The sequence below is a fragment of the Onychomys torridus genome, chromosome 2 (genome assembly GCF_903995425.1).
Source record: "Onychomys torridus chromosome 2, mOncTor1.1, whole genome shotgun sequence".
NCBI classification, from domain to species: domain Eukaryota; kingdom Metazoa; phylum Chordata; class Mammalia; order Rodentia; family Cricetidae; genus Onychomys; species Onychomys torridus.
The window spans coordinates 15,578,298-15,602,245 of record NC_050444.1 but is presented as its reverse complement, the minus strand read 5'-3'; positions in this window follow the sequence as shown (position 1 = coordinate 15,602,245).

The following is a 23,948-nucleotide window of genomic DNA, read 5'->3' as shown; positions in this document are numbered from 1 at the left end:
AAGACCTTCTGACCCAAGCAAATAGCTCATAGGCTAAGGGTTCTTCCTAATGTCCATTATTTAAAATTCTGTGACATGATTTGTTCTCAGAAAACCCAGTCTTCTCTTTTGTAAACTTTACTTTATAGCACACAAAAATATACTTTTTGCATAGTTACATATTAGACATTTAAGAGCCATTATTTCCCAAGTGTTGGCATTGCAGGGGTATGCCCCCATACCTACCACATTATCATCTTTAATTCTCATAATGGCCCTAGGAGTACTGCATCAGATAGAATATAAGAGAAATAACTTGTCCAAGAATGACCTAAATGTTAAATCAATTCTCTTTGTCTCCTCCTATAAAATACTGTTGATGTTGGCTCATAATTATCTGCAGAATTTTTTGAAGAGAAAGACTGTTAAGAATGAGAGAAGAAAGATATTTCCCAGAGTCTACATGGCTTTCTTCTTCAACCATCAAAAAGAAAATGAGGGCCAGAGGAGCAATTAGATGCTCCTGTAGTGGTCCGTTGTGGAAGGTGTTGAGTGGAGACAAATCCAGAATTGGGAAGAAATGACCCGAGAGAACCAGGAAGTGATGGGCTGAGGAGAAGGGTAATTTAAAGGTAATGAGGGGCTGGAGTGTTAGTCCAAGAAAAAAGGAGGTTTTAACCTGATGTTGGAGTTTGAAGTGCTGAGGGGAAGAGATGGTATCTTTGAGAAAATCTAGGGAGTTCTATATGAAGAACTTCTGTACAACTACTTCCTTTCCTTTTAAGGAATTTCAAAACATTTGTCTTATTATCAAAATAGGTATTTGAGCTATGGATTTTGTTTTGTTTTGATATTTTTGAATGAAGCAGATATTAGGACAGGCTGTGTATGCAACCTTCACATGTAAGGAAATGGAAACTGCCTGAATTTAATATCAAAAGTGTCGAGATCACCAGAAAGACTCATGGACACTGGGAGAGCAGTGACCAAGAGGAGCAGGCTCAAAGTCCTGTGGCATGACTGCTGTCAGAACATAGTGTACTCCTTTGAAAGTGAGAGCCACAAAATATATCTCAAACAGACTCATGGCTTGGGTGAGGTGGTCCTCTCTTCTCAACTGCAGCAGCTCCATGATTTAACTTATAAGGAGTATGCAAAGTCTGGTTGTGCTAGCTCCAAGGCTACTCTACAGCAAGCAAGGGGGGGGGTCTGAGTTGTAGATAGCCTAAAATTTCTTCTTTCTTGTAAGGCAATAAGGTGGTGGCTTTCAAGGGTTACACACTTGTGTCTGTGTGAAGCTCAGAGAGGCAGGGACTGTTGGGAATTGTACTTCAGTGATATGTTCCCATGGTAGGTTCTACACCACACTTTTTGAATCCATATGAAGGACATATGATCAGACAATCTATTAGTCATGATTCTCTAAAGTAGAAGAACTTATTAAATGATTATATATATATACATACACACATATGATGGGATTTATTAAAATCACTTACAGGTTATAGTCCAACATGATGGATGTGAAGAGAAAGACCAAGAATCCAGAAGTTGTTTAGTCCACAAGGCTGGATATCTCAGATGGTCTTTAGTAGATACTGCAGTCCACAATAGGCAGGAACTATTGCTATTGAAGGTATGGACTTGCTAGCAAGGCAAGGTCAAGTAGGCAAAGAGCAAAAGCTTCCTTCTTCCATATCCTTACATAGGTTTCCAGCAGAAGCTATGGCCCAGATCAAAGGTATGTCTTCCTGCCTCAAGACCTGAATTAAAGACTTGTGTCTTTCTGCTTTAAGATCCAGATTAATGGTGTGTTCTTCCTACCTCAAAGGTCCAGACTAGAAATGGATTTATCTACTTCAAACAAAGCAAAAAACCAAAAAACCAAAAAACAAAACCAAAAACAAGTAACAAAAAACCTCTCACAAGTGTGCCCCCCACTTCTGAATTGTAGTTCATCCCAGATGTAGTCACTTTGACAACCAAGAATAGCCAACACAAACAACAAGAAAAAATAATTGAAATAAGATGTATCTGGAAAAGTCTACTTTTCTTGGTAACCAGAACAATAAGCTGGCATTGTCACAAAAATTCTACAATCTCTTCATTTTCCAGGTCTCTTCAGGGAGCAAAATTCTGAGTTTAAAAAGGAAAACGCTCCAGGCTTTCAATTTCCTGTCTACATGCAGGAGGACAAATAATTAGCACTTTCCTATATCTAAAAGGGTCCCAGAGCCCAGACATGTTATTATCAGTCCTTGCTTACTAGTGAAAAAAATCATGATTGTGCCTTGTATCAATAGGAATTATAACAGATTAGAAACTCAGTTTAAGTTAATCAGAAATAATCCAGGATGAGGAGAGTTTCAACAACACTGCCATGTTGATCAAGTTCCTACCTAAACAACTAGAAAAAATAGAGCTAATGTTGGAGAAGCAAATATGTCAAATATTGTGACGACTGTTGGGTATTGAAAAACAGTACTGCCACTGCCGTTTGTCACTCTGTATTGATTACATTCAGATGCTATTTATGATCTAGAAAATGTCCATTTAAAACGTCACCAAAGTTCTTTGATTTAGAACAGTCACCCTAGAAACCCCTCTGAATTTATCCCAATGCATTCAGTCTTGGAAATATACATTGATTTGAGACTTTCCAGGTCTTTGGATGAATTAGAAGTAGATTGTAAAATAGATTACAATTTCCAGAATTGTCATAAACCCATTGAAGGCTACAAAACAAATTTAAAATGATTTGATTGTAAAATTCATGATGAGGTTTCTCCATAGCCATCCAGGGGCTTGAAGATGCTACTTCTATTTATTTATTTTACTATCATTTTGTGAACATTGTTGTTTGTAAACTGACATTTCTTTTTTTCTTTCTCTTGCTCAACAACTAGATAGTTGACAAAGTTTGAATGAGAAAGCCTGTCCAGGAGTGAAAGCTGGACTCTGGACCTAGAAGATCACCTCTGTCAGAAATGATGAGCAAACTTCTGCACCCCAACAGCTCCAAGCTTACTCCAACCCACGAAGTGAGGCTATTTGTCACTTTGGCAAGGCAGTGCTGCACCAATGGGAGGAGGAGATCCAGTGATTGCCACTCTGGTTACTCAGCTCTGACACCCGTAACTGTAATAGTGTGAGATGCACAAAGGAGAGAAAGGCAAATACAGGCCCAGGGCTCCTTAGTGTTTTCAGAAGTAGGACGAAGACTGTTACAGAAATTGGAGTTCAATGTCATGAACAGATAAACAGTCAGTTCTCATTCCTTGCAAGTTGTCTAGGTGATTTGCAGAAGACGGGGGAATTACTTGATTCCCCTCTACTTTCAGAAATAGATGAAGTAATTAAAAACCTGCCCCAGGAGAAAGTTCTTGGCCCTGGCGGAGCTACAGGAGATTTCTATAAAACCTTTGGCTTAGCTCTTTCTGTACATCTACTTGATGAGCTCAGTCACATGATGGGCTCAGGTGAATTTATCCCTGCCAGCCCTTATATCCAGATTATCTTAATTGCTGAAAAGGATAAAGAGACAGAAAATTGTACCAAAACCCATTTCAGACTTGTGATTAAAGTAGATATCAAGTTTTGGAAAGGACTCTGGCAATGCTGATCCATGTCTGTAATCTGAGGGAATGGAATCAGGGTGCTGTTGGGGGATGGGCTAGGTTTTGAGCACAGTGATTTTTTTTTAAACCCTAGATTTAAATTCTGTGCATATCACAGGACAATAGCACCCTCATTTATTGTTTGTCTTTACTAGTGAATAGGGTTGTTGTATTTTTTGGCAGAATAATGAGTGTTAAGGGATGTACTATGGGATCTATAACCCATGATCTCCATCATTTAATATAAGTTTTTGTTTTTGTTCCAAGTAAGTGTCTGTCTTCTGAGTTTCTCTGTTGTCAAACATTATAATGGTAAGGTGGGAAGATGATCTTCCACTATACCAGTAACCTATTGCTAAATATAGGAAAAGGTCTAAGGAGGGATAATTGAGAACATCTAACAGGAGAGAAATGGTTTATATATATATATATATGTGTGTGTGTGTGTGTGTGTGTGTGTGTGTGTGTGTGTGTGTGTGTGTGTGTGTGTGTGTGTGTACAATCATTATACAACAACTAAAAAGGAAGGAAAATAAAAATCCAAAGCAACTTTCCAAGTTATGAACACCAAAATATGCTTGTCAACACCACTCATTCCAATAAGGCCCAAAGTCTCTTACATTGACTATCTACTTCATTGCATTTTTCTCTCAGCACAAAGTTCTGGGTAAGGTGTTCTATAAATAAACGGCCTGCAGAAGAGCAAAGGAGGAAAGTGTAGATGCTCCCATACCCATATTCTGTTTCTGAGGGAATTATTCCCTCTACTATAAGGGAAGCAATGCTGAGGGATGCTTCTCTTCCACACCTTGTCCTCAACCCATCAACAAATCAACAGTGAAGGGCCTGAGGATCAGAGCTTTACAGGGAGCCTGGCACAAAATGTTTACCTAGGAAGGAAAGTAAGGGAACTTGAGAACAGGGAATCGAGAGAGAAAGTAGGATGTTTTTAGTGTATCATATCTGGAGAAGGCCAGATAAAAGAATAATTAGGAACAGAAACCTCCGAGCACTGTTTTAGCTGCAGGTGGGATGAGAACATAATCACATTGGTAGTTATGGGGGCTTCCTGATTGTTCTCCAGTTCTTTAGACATACTTGCTCCATCTTTGTTTCTTTGCTATTGTTTGGTTGTTTTAAAGATATGGCTTTTGGCTTCCCTGAGATCTTGTCACTCAGTGAATGATCACTGAGCACTCATTGTAACCTGGGCTCTTTGGTAGGACCTGGGGAAACAATGGGGACAAAAGTGAGCATGGTTTCCTTGGTAGTATTTCCAGTTGGCACCTTCAAGGAAGCATTGATTACCAGCATTTGTGACTATTAAAAAAACAAAAAACAAAAAAAAAAACCCAAAACAACAACAACAACAACAACAACAACAAAAACACAACTGCATTTGCTATGAGATGTTTTAGTAGAGTATTCTAGTCTGGTCATATGAGAAAGCTATCTCTCCTTGAATTCTTTTCTCCCTGATTTTGATGTGATTCTCAGACTAAGCCTTTCATTCTCCGAGTGTTGTTGAATGAAACAAGACCACCACACCTATGAATAAAAGCATTAATCAATGCTTTTTTTTTCCAGTGCAAGTTAGCTTACTGGCAAGCATTTAGTCAGGCAGAAGCATGGCAGCAGGAAACCAGGAAGGGTGAGGTGAGCAGTGCTGAGGGACATTGAGAAGGCCCTTATCTCTTGTTAGTGACATACTCTATGCTGTCCTTTAGTGGTATACCCTTCAATATCCTACCCTGATGGCAAAAGCATATTAGTGCTGAACTGGATGAAAATAAGTCAAAATAACACCAGTGTCTTGGGAACATGCTGAGGGAAACAGGAGTATCAAAATCAAAACATCAGAACTTGAAAGCAGATTTGGGAACATTTGGCTGCTTGGTGCCCTGGAGTTGCTGGCTACTTCCTTGTCCAAACATCTTATAGGCATGAACTTTATTATCTCAGAGGCAAGCAATTTCACCAGGTGTAGTTCCTGTTCTGGGTAGCTATACAAGGCATGTCTCTGAATACATCGGGCAGGAATTTAGAAGGCTGAGAACCTACCCTTATTTATTAATGCATTCCCTCAACCACCACTCATCAGCACTGGCTCTTCTTATTGCTTCCTACCATAGAGCATATAAAGATAAATACATTTTGTGCCTGCCAGAAGTATTTCTTCTTGGCTGCAAGAGGCCTACTGTTGTCATGAATAGATCTTCTCTATTGAATTAAATGTTTTCTATTGTCTTTTACTCATCTTTGGGTCCTCTCAATTTCCAGCTTAAAGCTTTACCTATGTGTTTTCTACTTCCAATAAATGTTAATCAAATGTCCACCCTGGGTCCACGTTAATAAATCAGAAGTGGCAACTTGTCCCTCTCACATACATTTAACACACACACACACAAATATAGAAAAAAGGATCAGATGCACATACTACACCCCAGTCACTCTGGGGAAGCAAGAAAAGCATAGTACTAAGCACACAATTGTAGAGATAATAATAAAAAGCTTTAATCTGGAAGTTCCAACCCCCATTGAGGCTTGGGTAATGGTTACGCCTGCAAGGAGGGGCTGAGAGAGGACATTGAGGACCTGAGTTCCGAATGCAGGAGCTCTCTTGGTTCCAGGACCTTGGACGCTGGACGTAGACCGTGCAGAGTTCTCCAGAGAACACCACCAGACTGCGCCATACCTTTCCCAGACCCTGCAACCTACCTATCCCTTCATTTGTAAGTTACGTCACTAAATAAACATTCCTTTTAACTATGTGGAGTGGCCTTAATAATTTTCACCAATATATGATGCCCAATGTGGGGCAAGAGTTTCTGCCTAAAACATTAAAAAAAAAAAAAAAAAAAAAAAAAAAGATTCTAAAACGGAGCTAAAAACAGCTTCCTAGTTGTCTCTCTTAAATTAGTGGCAGCCTGCCTGTTTGAGCTACTATGGCGGGTTCCCTGGCATGTGAGTCTGATCTGCAGTGTGGTGGGAATGAGGAATCTACAAGCGGCACTTTACTCTGCTGCATGGTGAATTTAGCCTTTGCTAGTTTAAAAAAAAAAAAAAAAAGGTTTCTGGGCTATGAACTGCTTTGATAGAACTGCTTCTGATAGTTGATGGTACACATAGGTCCAGACCCAGAGCTGGCAGTAAACTCTACCACCACCATGTTGGGAAGCTGAGTTGGGCACAGCCAGAAGCTGCAGAGGCATTTCAGTCTTAAAAATGCTGCAGTTTAAAGTAACTGATTCACAATAAGACAAATTCAGATGGAACAAGACTTTACATGATTTACAATGTATGTAAAAATGTACATAGGCTTGAAAGAGAGAAAAAAGAATGTATACAGTTATATCAAAAATAGTTTTTAAAAATAAAGTCTTTAAAGAGACAGTAAAGGTAGTATAAAAATAAGCCACATAAAGATAGATATTACACAGAGAATCTGGATTTTGTTGTCTTTGGGATTTTCAACTGCAAAAAAAAGGTTTGATGGTAAAAGCTGTTGAGTTAAACAAATATGTAAATTTTAAAGGTACCTTGACTTCAAAATTTAGATATAAGGATATGTTGCTTTAAAAAAGAGGCTCTGCTTTTGTTTCCATAGAAAGCAAGAGGCTATGGATTTGTTCCAGATTAAGATACATCAGGTTTGACCAGCTAAGACCACCTGAAAGGTCTCCGATGACACCATGGCCCAGATGACCCAACATCCAAAATGATTTCAAGGCAACTGGCTCAAAAGATATACCCTCACGGACTACTCCATAATCCTAAAATTTTCTTTGTGTCCCCATAAGATACAATGCTCCCTTCCAACAGAAAGTAGTAAGAAAAGCTACGCCCAAATTCCCAAATATACCAAGCTGGCTTTGGAGATGTAATTGGCTCACTCCTTCTCTAAACCCAGAAATATTGCTAAAATAAAAGGTTAAGAGATTCTTGTGTCCCAAGTCAAAAGAGCCCTCTGGTGTGGGACAAAGAAAAACCAATAATTTTATTTAAATCAGGATGATTATAAATACGATCTCTTTCTAAAAAAGAAAAGGGGATATGATATAGATATAATAGGATGAAAGGGGAGATTAATGAACTTACTTTTAAAGAGCAACAACTTGTTTGAAATGTTTTACATTGGTATAGATTTTAGTCTATTGATACAAACTTAAAGTTTAATTTTGTTATACTGTGTGTATATTTCTACTCTTGTTTAAGGTATTATGTATGTATTGTAATGGATAATTAAAAATAGATTAATAATTAGTCATCTATGATAATCATACTCGTATCCATGTTAGTTAAGTCTTCTAGGTATACATAGAGATATTTCAGATAGATAGGTAATCTTCAAATACTTCAAAGACCTACAGAATATGGCATTTAAAATATTTTAAAAATTTAGACTTTCTGGACAGCGAGACATGTCTGCTCCTGGCAACACTGATTTACTTCAGAGGGGAGGATGGGCATTGAAGACACTTCATATGGAGTTTAACTTCACCTTGGCAAAAATAGCCATTTGGGCAAGAAACTGTTCTTGCCTGGACTGCTTGATCGACTGGACATGCAAGACCCATAAAAAGGTGACCACTAAACTTTGCTTAACAAAATGGTCCTTCAGGTTCCTGCTTCACAGAGAAAACTGCCAGACACTCTACAGGACACTAAAAAAAGTGACCAAGAGACTCTAGCCCTGTGGGCTGAAGACAGATGCCCCAACTTCACAAAGAAACATTAGGTGACTGTCCAGACTGCCAGCTGTCTCTGTCTACCCTGCAAGACTCCTGAAAGTTTCTTGCATCCTTCTCCCATTTCTCAGGTAATATTATATCCTTCTGAGGTCTTTGATGTGGTTCAAGACTAGATAGTTATAATTTCCTCAGTTATGATAAAAGATAAGTTAGATATAAAACCTTAGATTCAAAAATATAAGATAGATAGGATATCTTCTTTAATATTGTAACTGTAATTCTTGCTTGATAATTATTTTGCTATCTGTAATTTTACTATATAAAAGTTAAAACCTTGCTTTTTGAAAAACAGAAAAGGGGAAGTGCTGTGGGATGTTCAAGTATGACAAATGTGTTGCTTTGATTGGTTAAAATAAATAAAGTGCTGATTGGCCAGTAGCCAGGCAGGAAGGATAGGGTAGGTGGGACAAGGAGGAGGAGAATTGTGGGAAGTGGAAGGCTGGGTGAGAGAGACCTGCCAGCCGCTGCCATGACAAGCGAGATGTAAGGTACTGGTAAACCATGAGACACGTGGCAACTTATAGACTAACAGAAATGGGTTAATTTAAGATATAAGAACTAGATAGCAAGAAGCCTGCCATGGCCATACAGTTTTTAAGCAATATAAGTTTCTGCGTGTTTACTTGGTTGGGTCTGAACGTCTATGGGCCTGGAGGGTGAGAGATTTGTCCTGACTATGGGCCATGCAGGAAAATTCTAGCTACACACTTATTTGTCTATGCCTTGTTATGTGAAGGATTTCAATAAACCCAAACATGGTACAAGAAGACTATGTTTTAATAATGAATTTATCCATATCAAAGCCAACCTCTCTCTACAGTGCAGGCTGAAATAAAAGTATGGCAAAGTCCAGAGCCAAGGGAGAACAAGATACAGATCTTTTAAGGATGAGAAACATCAGCTTTTAAAGGGAGAGAACAGAGAAGGCAGAAAAGTAAATGGATAAAAGTAAATGAATAAAAGGCAGAGTATTTCTCAGCTGGATGCTTGGCCAATGTTGTATGGAACCTAAGGCACTAAGAACAGCCCTCCTTTCTGTAAAGCTGCTGTGCCTCAGCCAGTACTCATCAAAGCCCAGAACCTCTCTAATCCCTCTGCTTCCTCTTGGAATTTTCTTTAATATTATTTTTGTTTGTTTTTTTGTTTCAAACATGCAGAATAAGAAATGGTTTGGTAAAGGCAGACAGAAGTGGCACATGCCTTAAATCTCAGCACTAGGCAGGCAGAGCCAGGTGAATCTATGTGAGTTCAGGGCCAGCCTGGTCTACAGAGTGAGATCCAGGACAGACACCAAAACTACACAGAGAAACCCTGTCTCAAAAAACCAAAATAAAATAAAATAAAATAAAATAAATGAAAAAAGAAAAAGGAAATGGTTTGGTAAGAGAACAAATGTTTGATGTTTGATTTTCATGAATCTCAGTGGTTTGTATGTAATTATACATTTTATACTGTTGGAAGTTACACTTCAGTGTTTCTAAGTATGGAATTATTAGAATAAATAATTTTACCTTTCCTGAGATTTCTGTTCTAGGTGTCTGACTATGGATCCCATCTACTCAAGCAGAGAAAGAGTTGGTTGCTGCTATGGCCCTAGCTTGCATGAACTATAGCTCCAGATGAACTTGAAATAGATTACATGCCAGCTTTTCTCCATGGAGCATAATTTGCCAATGCTACATCTGAGGGTAGGATGAGCTGTTGTTAACCTCTGGAATGTTATTAATGGTCTTCAGATAGACAGAAGGACCTGGAATGTAAACGGCTGCAGGAACTTGTGAATGGGACCTCTTTCTCATATACAGCTGTTTTCATGGTTGTTGAGTCTCTTGTTAGGCAAAAGGTTGTTGTGTGGTCTTTTATCAATGTCACTGGGACTCTAATAAATTTTTTTTAATAAATAATTTTTTCTTTATTATTATGTGTTTTAAATTTTATACATCAGTCATGGGTTCCCCTGTCCTGCCCCCTCCCGCCCCCACCCCCAACTTGCCACCAGCCCCTCCCCTCCATTCCCATGTCCTACAGGATCAAGGCACCCCTACGGATTCATTTGAACCTGGTGGATTCAGTACAGGCAGGTTCTGTCACCTCCTCCCAGTCTGAGCAAAGTGTCCCTGTGTAAGCCCAAGGTTTCAAACAGCCAGCTCATGCACTAAGGACAGATCCTGGTCTCACAGACTGGGTGCCTCCCAAGCAGATCAAGCTATTCAATTGTCTCACTTATCCAGAGGTCCTGATCCAGCTGGGGGCTCCTCAGCTTTTGGTTCATAATTCATATGCTTCCATTCGTTTGGCTATTTGTCTCTGTGCTTTTTGCAATCTTGGATTCAACAATTCATGCTCTTGCAGACCCTCCTCTTTTTCGACAGTTGGACACCTGGAGCTCCACCTGGGGCATGGCTGAGGATCTCTGCATCTACTTCCATCAGTTATTGGATGAGAGTTCTAAGACAACTGTTAGGGTGTTTGGCCATCTGATCACCAGACTAGGCCAGATCAGTCTTTCTCTCAACCATTGCCAGCAAACTACAAAGAATGTATCATTGTGGATTTCTGGGGACCTCTCCAGCACTCTGCCTATTCCTGGTCTCATGTGGTCTTCATTTATCATGGTCTGTTATTCCTCATTCTCCGTTTCTGTTCTTGATCCAGCTGGGATCTCCTGTTCCCCTAAGCTTTCTTTCCCTCAAATATTGCCCTTCATTACTCCCACTGTTATCCAGGTTGTTCATGTAGATCTCATCCATTTCTCTGTCATTGGGTGATCCTTGGGTCTTTCCTAGGGTCCCATCTTCTAGGTAGCCTCCCTGGAGTTGTGTAGCAGTCTAGTCATCTTTGTTTTACATCTAGTATCCTCCTATGAGTGAGTACATACCGTGTTTGTCCTTCTGAGTCTGGGTTACCTCACTCAAGATGATTTTTTCTAGATCCATCAATTTGCCTGCAAACCTCATGATGTCATTGTTTTTCTCTGCCAAGTTGTACTCCATTGTGTATATGTACCATATTTTCTTTATCCATTCTTCAGTTGAAGGGCATCTAGGTTGTTTCCTGGTTCTGGCTATTACAAACAAAGCTGATATGAACATAGCTGAGCAAATGCCCTTGTGGTATGATTGAGCATACCTTGGGTATATGCCCAAGAGTGCTATAGCTGGGTCTTGGGGGAGATGGATTCCCAATTTTCTAAGGAAGTGCCATATTGATTTCCAAAGTGGCTGTACAAGCTTGCATTCCCACCAGCAGTGGAGGAGAGTTACCCTTGCTCCACATCCTCTCCAGCATAAGCTGTCTTCTGTGCTTTTAATCTTAGCCATTCTGACAGGTGTAAGGTGGTATCTCAGAGTCGTTTTGATTTGCATTTCCCAGATAATTAGGGATGTTGAGCAATTCCTTAACTGTCTTTCAGCCATTTGAGTTTCTTGTGTTGAGAATTCTCTGTTTAGTTCTATAGCCCATTTCTTAATTGGACTGTTGGGCATTTTGATGTCTAATTTCTTGAGTTCTTTATATATTCTGGATATCAGCCCTCTGTCAGATGTGGGGTTGGTGAAGACCTTTTACCATTCTGTAGGCTGTCGCTTTGTCTTGTTGACCATGTCCTTTTCTCTACAAAAGATTCTCAGTTTCAACTGGTCCCATTGATTGATTGTTTCTCTCAGTGTCTGTGCTATTGGTGTTATATTTAGAAAGTAATCCCCAGTGCCAATGCATTCAAGAGTACTTCCTACTTTCTCTACTATCAGGTTCAGAGTAGCTGGATTTATGTTGAGGTCTTTGATCCACATGGATTTAAGTTTTGTGCACAGTGACAGATATGGATCTATTTGCAGCCTTCTACACATTGACATCCAGTTATGCCAGCACCATTTGTTGAAGAAGCTTTCTTTTTTCCATTGTACATTTTTGGCTTCTTTGTCAAAAATTATATGTTCATAGGTGTGCAGGTTAATGTCAGGGTCTTCAATTCGATTCCATTGGTCCACATGTCAGTTTTTATGCCAGTACCAAGCTGTTTTTTATTACAGTAGCTCTATAGTAGAGCTAGAGGTTGGGGATTGTGATGCCTCCAGAGGTTGTTTTATTGTACAGGATTCTGTTGGCTATCCTGGGTTTTTTGTTTTTCCATATGAAGTTGAGTATTATTCTTTCCAGATCTGTGAAGAATAGTGTTAGTAATTTGATGGGAATTGCGTTAAATCTGTAGATTGCTTTTGGTAAGATGGCCATTTTTACTATGTAATCCTGCCTATCCATGAGCATGGGAGGTCTTTCCATTTTCTGACATCTTCTTCAATTTCTTTTTTTCAGAGACTTAAAGTCCTTGTCATATAGGTCCTTCACATGCTTAGTTAGAGTAACCCCAAGGTATTTTATAACATTTGTGGCTATTGTAAAGGGTGATGTATCTCTGATTTCCTTCTCAGCCTGTTTGTCTACTGTATATAGAAGGGCTTCTGATTTTTTTGAGTTGATCTTGTATCCTGCAATGTTGCTGAAGGTTTTTATTAGCTGTATCAGTTCCTTGGTTGAATTTTTGGGGTCACTCATGTATACTAACATGTCATCTGCAAATAGGGAGAGCTTGACTTCTTCCTTTCCAATTTGCATCCCCTTAATCTCTTTATGTTGTCTTATAGCTCTGGTTAGAACTTCAAGTACAAAGCCCTGCCTTGTTCCTGATTTTAGTTCTATTGCTTGGAGTTTCTCTCCATTTAATTTGATGTTGGCTGTTGGCTTGCTGTAGATTGCCTTTATTATGTTTAGGTATGTTCCCTGTATTCCTGATTCCTCCAAGACCTTTATCATAAAGGGGTGTTGGATTTTGTCAAAAGCCTTTTCTGCATCTAGTGAGATGATCATATGGTTTTTTTCCTTGAGTTTGTTTATATGGTGTATTACATTGATGGACTTTCATATGTTGAACCACCCTTGCATCCTTGGGATGAAGCCTACTTGATCATGGTGGATAATTGTTTTGATGTGTTCTTGGAGTCTGTTTGCCAGAATTTTATTGAGTATTTTTGCATCAACGTTCATGAGGGAGATCGGTCTGTAGTTCTCTTTCTTTGTTGCATCTTTGTTTGGTTTGGGAATCAGGGTAATTGTAGCCTCATAGAAGGAGTTTTGTAATATACCTTCTGCTTCTATTGTGAGGAACAAATTAAAGAGTATTGGTATTAAGTCTTCTTTGAAGATCTGGTAGAATTCTGCAGTGAAACCACCAGGTCCAGGGCTTTTTTTTTGGTTGGGAGAATTTTAATGACTGATTCTATTTCCTTAGGGGTTATTGGACTATTTAAATGGTTTCTCTGGTCTTGATTTTACTTAGGTATGTGGTAGCTATCCAGAAAATTATCCATTTCTTTTAGATTTTCCAGTTTTGTGGAGTAGAGGTTTTTGAAGTATGACCTGATGATTCTCTGGATTTCTTCATTGTCTGTTGTTATGTCCCCTTTTCATTTCTGATTTTGTTAATTTGGGTGCTCTCCCTCTGTCTTTTGGTTCGTTTGGATAAGGGCTTGTCTATCTTGTTGATCTTCTGAAAGAACCAACTCTTTGTTTCATTAATACTTTGTATTGTTCTCTTTACTTCTATTTTATTGATTTCAGCTCTCAATTTAATAGTTTCTTGGCGTCTGTTCCTCCTGGGAGACTTTGCTTCTTCCTGTTCAAGGGCTTTCAGGTGTGCTGTCAAGTCTCTAGCATGAGATTTCTCCAGCTTCTTTATGTGGGCATTTAGTGCTATGAATTTCTCTCTTAGCACTGCTTTCATAGTATCCCATAAGTCTGGGTATGTGGTGTATTCATTTTCATTGATCTCTAGCAAGTGTTTAATTTCTTTCTTTATTTCTTCCTTAACCCATTGGTGATTCAGTTGAGCTTTGTTCAGTTTCCATGAAATTGTAGGATTTCTGCAGTTTTTTCTGTTGTTGAAATCTAACTTTAAACCATGGTGGTCTGATAGAACACAGTGGGTTAATGCAATTGTTTTGTATCTGTTTAGATTTGCTTTGTGGCCAAGTTTGTGGTCGATTTTAGAGAAGGTTCCATGGGGTGCTGAGAAGAAGGTATATTCTTTTTTGTTTGGGTGGAATGTTCTGTAGATATCGATTAAGTCTATTTGTGCCATAACATCAGTTAAGTCTATTATTTCTCTGTTAAGTTTCAATTTGGCAGATCTGTCCAGAGGGGAAAGCAGGGTGTTGAAGTCTCCCACTATTAATGTGTGGGGTTTTATATGTAATTTAAGCTTCAGTAATGTTTCTTTTACATATGTGGGTGCCCTTGTGTTTGGGGCATAAATGTTCAGAATTGAAACTTCATCTTGGTGGATCTTTCCTGCAATGAGTATGTAATGTCCTTCATCATCTTTTTTGATTGATTTTAGTTTCAAGTCTATTTTGCTGGATATTAGGATGGCTACATCAGCTTGCTTCTTAAGACCATTTGATTGGAAAGTCTTTTCCCAGCCTTTTATTCTTAGGAGGTGTCTGTCTTTGAATTTGAGGTGTGTTTCTTGTATGCAGCACAAAGATGGGTCCTGTTTTTGTATCCATTCTGTTAGTCTGTGTCTTTTATAGGTGAATTAAGTCCATTGATATTATGGGATATTAATGACCAGTGCTTGTTCATTCCTGTTGTTATTTTTATTTTTTGGTGGTCGTGTGTGTGTACTTCTCTTCTTTGGCGTTTACTGCTATGGTGTTATCTATTGCCTATGTTTTCATGGGTGTATCTGCCTTCCTTAAGTTTGAATTTTCCTTCTAGTGCTTTCTGTAGGGCTGGGTTTGTGGACAAGTATTGTTTAAATCTGGTCTTGTCTTGGATGTCTTGTTCACTCCATCTATGATGATTGAAAGTTTTGCTGGGTATATTAGTCTAGGCTGGCATCCATGGTCTCTTAGTGTCTGCATTATATTTATCCAGGTCCTTCTGGCTTTCAAAGTCTCCATCGAGAAATCGGGTGTTATTCTGATGGGGTTCCCTTTATAAGTCACTTGGCCTTTTTCCTTTGCTGCCTTTAGTATTCTTTCTTTATACTGTATGTTTAGTTGTTTAATTATTATGTGCCGAGGGGACTTTTTTTGGGGGTCTAGTCTGTTTGGTGTTCTATAGGCTTCTTGTATCTTCATAGGCATATCCTTCTTTAAGTTGGGAAAGTTTTCTTCTGTGATCTTGTTAAATATATTTTCTGTGCCTTTGAGTTGGTATTCTTCTCCTTCCTCTAACCCTATTATTCATATGTTTGGTCTTTTCATGGTGTCCCAAATTTCTTGAACATTTTGGGTCATTACTTTGTTGGTTTTAGTGTTTTCTTTGACTGAAGAATGTATTTCTTCTACCATATGTTCAACACCAGAGATCCTCTCTTCCATCTCTTGCATTCTATTGGTTATACTTGCCTCTGAAGTTCCTGTTTATTTACTCAGATTTTCTATTTCCAACATTCCTTCTGCTAGTGTCTTCTTCATTGTTTCTATTTTCCTCTTCAGGTCTTGGATTATCTCCCTTGATTTTTCATGATTTTCATTCAAGGATTTATTGTTTTCTTCTGCTTTAATTGTCCTTTCCTCTAGTTTTTTATAGCGTTCTTCCCATTTTTTGTTTGTCTGTACCTCTACTTTATTTTTTATTTCTTCTATATAACGCTCTATCCTCTTCATGATGTTACTTATAGGGTTGTTTTCTTCTTCTTCTTCCATTTCGTGATGTTCAGTTCTAGCTGTTGGAGAAGGGCTAGATTCTGCTGATGCTGTATTGCTCTTTATTTTGTTGTATGTACTTCTGCCTTGACGTCTGCCCATCTCCTCTTGTGTTCGTTCTTGGTCTTATCAGTGTACTTGGTCGAGAGAGAGTTGACATATTTAGGGAGCCTCTCTCTGGTCCAGATGGAAGCTCTGGGCCATATGGGAGTGCTGGTCCAGATGAGAGTGCTGGCCAGATAGGAGCTGGGGGGCTGGACTCTGAGTCTTGGGAAGTCAATAATGTCTCCTTATTTTTTCCAGATGGGAGTTTCTCTGGTCTCTGGTCCAGATGGGAGTTTCTCTGGTCTCTGGTCCCGATGGGAGTTCCAGGGCAGAATGGAAGCTGGGGGCTGGTCTCTGAGTCTCAGGAAGTGGCTGGGGTCTTGGGCAAATGGGTGTGGGGGCAGTGTGTGGAGACTGCAGTGTCTGCCTGCAGTCTTGTCAAATGAGAGCCTTCCAGCAGGGCCCGCCGATTGGCAGGCAACTGGGGCCAAGTTGGTCAGGTCCTCCCGGAGTGGCCTGTGTCCAGTGGTGGGACCCAGGCGCAGTTGCCTCTCTGACTATAACCCAGGCACTCACCTCTGGTCCAGATGGGAGTTCCGGGGTGGACAGAAGCTGGGGGCTGGTCTCCTCTAATAAGTTTTTAAGGATGACTTGCTTCAATGCCCCAGATCTTATTTCCTTGTGTTTTAACCCAACATTGAGTATTCTGTTATTGACTGTTCTGTATATTGAATGGAGAAATGTTCTGTGAGAAGTACCTATTTTTCTTGCGGACCAGTAAGGGTATATCATGTGCCAGATGGCTAATTCCCATGGGTTGATAAATGTATCCACACACTTTATGATTTAAAATATCCTGCGGATATTTCCTTTGGTGAAAGGATTGCTAGATTTTTAAATTTACATTTGTGTGGAGTTCATATTTGCTGTTTTTTGCTGATACCTGAGAAAAATATATTTTTATAATAATGTGTGAAATATATGCTATTCTCATGGTATACCCTCCTCGTCTTTGGTACATGCAGAAATATAAGCCCTTGGTAGACCTGAAAAATTATACTTTAATTATCATTTCTTTTTAAATAGAGAGTAATAATATAGCTTTCATATGTGACATATGAAAGTATTCAAATGAATTATTTTGTGTCTTTGTTTCAAAATATTTGTAATTTAAAAAAATGACTGATCTTTATTCTGTCACATCCAATAAGTAAACTCATGATTTATGGGCATTTTAGAAGGAGAAATTTCTTATTAAGCAATAATGCTGAACTTTCTAATGACTGACATGGACAGAAAATTAGATTTGAGTGAACTTTAAGAAAAGGCCAAAATAAAAACAATCAAATTTTTGATATTTCGAAGTAGTTGGTAATGATAGTTGATAATGATAGATACATTTAAAAAAAGTTGATATAATTGTGTTTTACAGATTTCTGGGTACATAAGCTGAACACAAAGGCCAGGCACTCAAAAATGTGAATTATATCCATTGGTAATACATAACATATTATAAAAGTATAATAAAATAATACTTTTACAGTACTGTATAAGCAACTATATTTTCATAGGTAACAGAATGGCACAGGCCAAGGTTCATAGAGTTGGTCATGGTCACGGTCAACAAGACCAAGCAAGCATATAGCTTCCAGCTCAGAGGAGCTCATCTTCAGCTGCTGGGCCTCTCTGGTTACTCCACAAGTCAGTTCATTCTCACCTTGGGTGGGCATCTCTTCTTTTCTTAGATGAAAATGAAGGTTTTGTCTTCTCATTGGTCAACTTGGTGGATAATACACCTGCTTTACTTTAGCCAGACCAAGCAATCTGCCCATAGTGCTATGGGTAGGATTTTAGGTAAATGTGTGATGGACAGTGGTCCATTGTGATAATGGCTAGAGGTAAACTAAGTTCCAGTAAAGCCTTAAGCATTTTTGGGTAAGTAGCTAGAAATTGGCATTTCTTCCATCATTTTGTTATTTTACATATGTAGTCCTAGGACTAAGACAAAATGATAAAGCAAGAACAAAACTCACAAAGCACTGTCTTACATGTCAGGAAGTAGGAGACAAAAGAGAGAATTTGAGAACAGAATCTAGGTGGGGAAAATAAAAGTGTTAGGACACTAGAAAAGCCAAGAACTAAACAGTGTTAACTGGTTGTCCTAAGTATTTTATAGGCACATTAATGGGTATACTAGAATATTTAAAAAATACAAAGTCAAATAATGTTTAGAATAAAGCACAAGGCAAATGTTTCAAGATAGAGGACATGAAAGTAGAAAATAATATTTCACAGTGAAATAAACAAGACAGGTGTTTGGGAATCCATTTCATGTCAGATATTTGAAAAAGATTGGCTGCTAACTGTGGGGTAGATAGAATTAGAAACTACAGGGGTTTTTGATACCCCCCACATTTCTCATATCATTTAAGATCAAGGTGCAGACATTCAAAAAGAACACATTTTCATACCAATGCTGGTTCATGTTTTCACTTTGAATTTAAAACTCAAATCTGATTACGGCCATATTACATTATCTAATCCATTTCCCAATGGAGTCTGGCTATTTCGATCTAATATTCCCAACCTCTTTATTCCTGCTGTGTTACTCTTTGCATTTCCTTCATCCCTACCCCACCCCATCTGCACTCCTTTGCTTCATCCAATTCAATTTACTCTGCTAATGTTTGGAAAGAACATTGTAACTCAGCCTTCATGTAATGGCTTCTAACCTCCTGATTCTGTCATCTTTTTAAGGGCTGTTATATTGACAAGGAAATTATACTTACCTCAGCCAATTGTATACACTTATGTCGCTTTAAATTTAACTTTATCACTACTTGTCAAATTCTCCCCTGTGGCCTTTTTAATGTTCCTATGTATTTGGCAATATTTTTTTATTGACATTTCAATTTTGTTTTGCAGTATGCTAAAGTTACAAGAAAACAAATGGCAAAAAGTTAAAGCAGAGCCAAACCAAGCTAAAGTTAAGCTTTTGAAGTCTTCTGGAAGATATTCCTTTTGTTGAATATTCAAAATTCTGAATCTACTAAGATCCAGGATCACCAGTGAAGATCTGGATGGGGAACTCTGTCTGCTCTTAAGAACAGCTCAGAGACCATTGCTAGGCAAATGCACCTTTTATCATTCCCTACTAGCTATATTTTCAGTGTTAAATTTGTGGTCCATGAAAGACAGCAAACTCATTTCAGTGACTTGGCTTGTGAGTACTTTATATTTTCATTTGGTTCATTAGTTAACATTTACAGAATTGTTTGTTTTGTTTCTTATTCTATGATCAATTTGCCTATTCATAGCCTTTTCTGTCTTGTTCTCGATATTCTCTTGGTGTCTATCAGGCACTCAATAGTTGTTTGATGACTTGAAGCTACTGTCTAGCACATGGCTAAATCACACATAAATACTATTTTAAGAACAAAAATAAGCCAAATGGTAGTGGATCACACCTTTATTCCCAGCACTTGGGAAGAAGAGGCAGGCAGATCTCTGAGTCCAAGGCTAGCATGGTCTATAGAATAAGTTCCAGGAAAGCCAGAGCTACACAGGGAAACATTGTCTCAAAACACCAAATAAATAAATAAATAAATAAATAAATAAATAAATAAAAAAAAAGAGCAAACATAGATTGCAAACTGTCGATTATGATTTATGAAGTTTTCACTTATTAGTTTTGTAGACAAAGACAATGCCCATTTTGATTTGCTACTTCTGTTGGATAACTCTACTGCAAACTGCATGGAACTGCACTGCTCAAGATTTTGACCACTAGCCACATGTAGTTATTTAATTATATGTAATTAAAATAAAATTATATTTACAATTCAGTTCTTCTAAACTACACTAGTGACATTTTAGATGTTCCAACAGGAAATGTGACTGTTGGCTTTTGAATTCTACAAGCTGGTTACAGAATATTTCCATTGTAGCAGAAACTTCTTTATGTAGTCTTTAGCAAGTACCTCAAGTAGGTAATTATAGAATAATAAACTGTCTTTTTTTATTTCATATTGCTTTATGAAATGTCCAATAATTCATACCTCCAAAAATAGCTAGAAATATTATTCATGCTAAGTGAAGAAAAATATATAGTTGATGGCTATCAAAAATCTGAGTAAAATTAAAATTATTGTAACTATTTCCAGCAAACAACTTTACAACAGTCAAGTTGCTTATTTTTACTCCTAGAGATAGGTGTGGCTGTCCGTAAGACCTAGCTATTGGATGGTGGAGACCAGCACATTTGGGAAGTTTTCTCAGGTATTCTATATTTACAGAGACAAAAATCATTAGCAGCATCGACAGTAGGTACCATATCCATTCTTATTCTACCTCCTTTAGCTGCTGTGTCTGAACACTGAAAAGGAGTTATCCTGAAATCTGTGTTTCTACTGAGAAAGAGAGAGAGAGAGAGAGAGACAGAGAGAGAGACAGAGAGACAGAGACAGATATTTTCCTGTTTAGATCCATATCAGGAAGTCATGCTTCCTGCCAAAAGGAAATTTAAAGACTATCATTTTTGCAAACAGATCACCCTGAACCCAGACAGCAGATAACAAGCAGATCACTCTAATTAGAAAGTGGAAGCACAGGACAAGCCAAGCCTGGCAGTAAGAGGCAGACTTTAAGGGGCCTCTCGCTCACATCCTTAACATAAGCTTCTGATAAATTATACACAGAGATTGAGACTCAGGACCTCCATAAGAAAAACTGGCTTCTCATTACATATCAGCGAAGCCTAGAGAAGTTTAGAGAGACTTAAAAAGTAAATCCATATAGATCCTGAACAGAAATTCTTTCTTTACTTTACAGGCTGGAGGATCTTTTCAAGATAAAGTCTTCCTAAGAAGAAAGTAGAAGCTGTTGTCATAATTGCATATCCTGTTTACATGTGTGCTTCTATTTCCAAAAGGTATTCTGCTACAGAAGAAAGTTACCATGGGTAGTAAAGGTAGAAAATTCTGGATAAGATAAGATTAAATAGATACAATAATCACTACAAGACTTATCTGGATAGTCACTGTGTTAGTAAATGCTGCGATCTTGTAAGAGATACAGGAGAGAGATAATATCCATTAGGCTATTATAATAAGTATTTATAGTTTCAGGTGCTTTGCTCAGGTGGAGGAAGATGAGTATAATTGGTTTCATATTATGAAGGGTCATTTCTAAACACATTGCTGCAAGAATCAAGCAGTAGCCACATGATACTGAGAAGACCAGGAACAAGACATTAGTGAATACTTGTAAGGTTTGTATAACAGTATCTTTCACATAGTAAAATGAAGCTTATTGTTAGGGCTTCATTTGCACTGTGGAAGATACAGGCATATGGAGACACTTGGGACAAAGCAGAGGGGAAGATGCTAGAGAAACCAAATGACATAAGTTGAAAGGTCAGAATGCTCTCAGGGTTAGAGAATTGCTACATATCTTACCAGGTAGTGATGGAAATGGTTCTTCCCATAAGTGAGATTAAGATCTCATGGTGGTCATGGATCCCTCAAAGACTCCTGTGGCTGATGGAGAAATGAACCAGGAGATGTAATTGCAGGTGAATTAAAGGTCTGTGAAATGCTAAACCTTGATATTAAAACCAAACTCATTTCTTGGCAGCAGGGATCAAGTTCTTTCACAGTGAGGCATTTAAGCAAAATGAACATGCCTGCATTTTTGTATTCATTTATCAAATAATGAAATAGCAAGGAAAACAATCAGATATGATCTTTCTCTCTCTATTATTTAAAAAAATCACTTCCTTAGTTACTACTGCAATATACAATCTACTCAGAACTCAATCTTTGATGCTTATCTTGAATTTATCTTGCTGGCTGAACTTCTCAGGTAATAAATTTAGGAAGGATGTTTTAGATACAAGGAATATTATTGGGGTAAGAGTGTGAGTTATTTAGAATTAGACTCAGGGAGGAAAAGGCAAGAAATGGTAACTCCAAGGGAAGTCAGTTTTTCAGGAAGAAGCAAGCATACTCATGTCTCAGGGGTAAATAAGGAATGAGCTATGGATCTTCTTTGGACTCCTCTTTTCTTCTCTTTTAGTTCTCCAAACAAGTAGCCCTCTACCAGAGGCATTGGGACCAATGGTTGTCTAAACTGTTTCTGGGGAAGTAAAAATGATGCACAACCATAAAATAATCTCAATCAAACTAGAGAGATAGAAGTTAATCTGAGATATCTATAAGGGTTTTAACTCATTAAGGGTATTATTCAGAATCTTTTCTAAATACAGGGATATTTCCAGGAATCAAGATCTGATTGTAGCTGTGATACCACAGATGAAGCTCAAAGTTTAAACTGTTCATTCACAGGATTAGCACTGAAAAACAATGATGGTATTTTTATACCTAAAACCAACTGGAATCCAGGAAAGGGAAACTGAACATTGTTGTCACTACCACTGCCCTGTGGATAATTCAGAAATTAGCAGTGGGTACATCATTCTATGCATTTGAGAGAATATTATTGATTTTGGAATCAGTTGTCTATTACTACACAAGTAATAAAAAACCCAAAGTTTTGTTGGTATAGAATATCAACAAATGAACATATACTGACTAGACCAGTTTTTCTGTAATTGCCTCATTCACACATTGAGGATCCTATCAACTGTGAGTCAGATTAAATGGTGAGATAGTTGGCATACCTTCTTCCACTTGGTCTTGTGTCCCTTGAATTGTCACAAAATGAAATGGTCCCAGCATAGGCTGTCTCAGGAGAGACAAAAGATGAAAGGTCTTTGCAGAAAGGGAGTGTTTGCAAATCTACAATTTTATTTCTTCTATATCCCATTAACAAAAGTTGTAACAATTTAGATCCATAGAAGAAGAAAAGTCACTATCTATTGATGACGGACATGGCAAGACCAAAGAACAGAGGCCCCTGTATAAAGGATTTTGCGGTTATCTTTGAAATTTATCTGCTATAGTCCTTAAACCATCTCTGGTAAAAGGAGTGGCTGAAGAGTGGCATACTGACAACCTTAGTTCCTACACGATGCTTTTCTCTTTATTATTTTAAACTTGAGTGCTTCGAGAATATGGACCTCCATAGAGGGCCATGTGTCTAATGATGTGGATTGTTATCTTTGTATTCATTTGTAGCAGAAAAATTATACTGTGTAGCTGTCTAGGTAATAAATACAATTCATCTAAGATTGAGCTATTTCTTAAATTGGTAAATTGACCTTTGCTGTGGAATGCTGTTCTGTATGCTGTGAATGGTTGTTCTGATTGGTTGATAAATAAAATGCTGTTTGGCCAGTGGGCAGGTAGAAAGTATAGGGGGGATAAGCAGTTAAGGAGAACTCTGGTAAGAGGAAGGACTGTGTCAGGAGTCACCAGCCAGACACAAAGGAAGCAAGATGACAAGGCAGAACTAAAAAAAGTTACCAAGCCATGTATCTAAACACAGATAAGAATTATGGGTTAATTTAAGTGTAAGAGCTAGCCAGTAATAAGCCTGAGCTAATGGCCATACAGTTTGTAATTAATATAAGCCTCTGTATGTTTATTTGGGTCTGAGCAGATGCAGACTGGCAGGACACAGGAAATTTTCCAACTACAGACCTTTACTTTCATGACTTAGGAGCTTAGACAGAATCATTCTCATCTACCTTTCCCACTTTCCAAAATAACAGCCTTTGGGTCATCAAAGAAGCCTGCATATTTTAATTCTAAAATCATTATTTAACTACACCAACATTGTCAACTTTGTGAGCATTTAGATTGTGAGTTACATAAAGCAAACACAGATGATGTTTATATTTTAATTCCTTTTATTTTATGTGCCCCAAAAGGGCAAACAGAACAAAA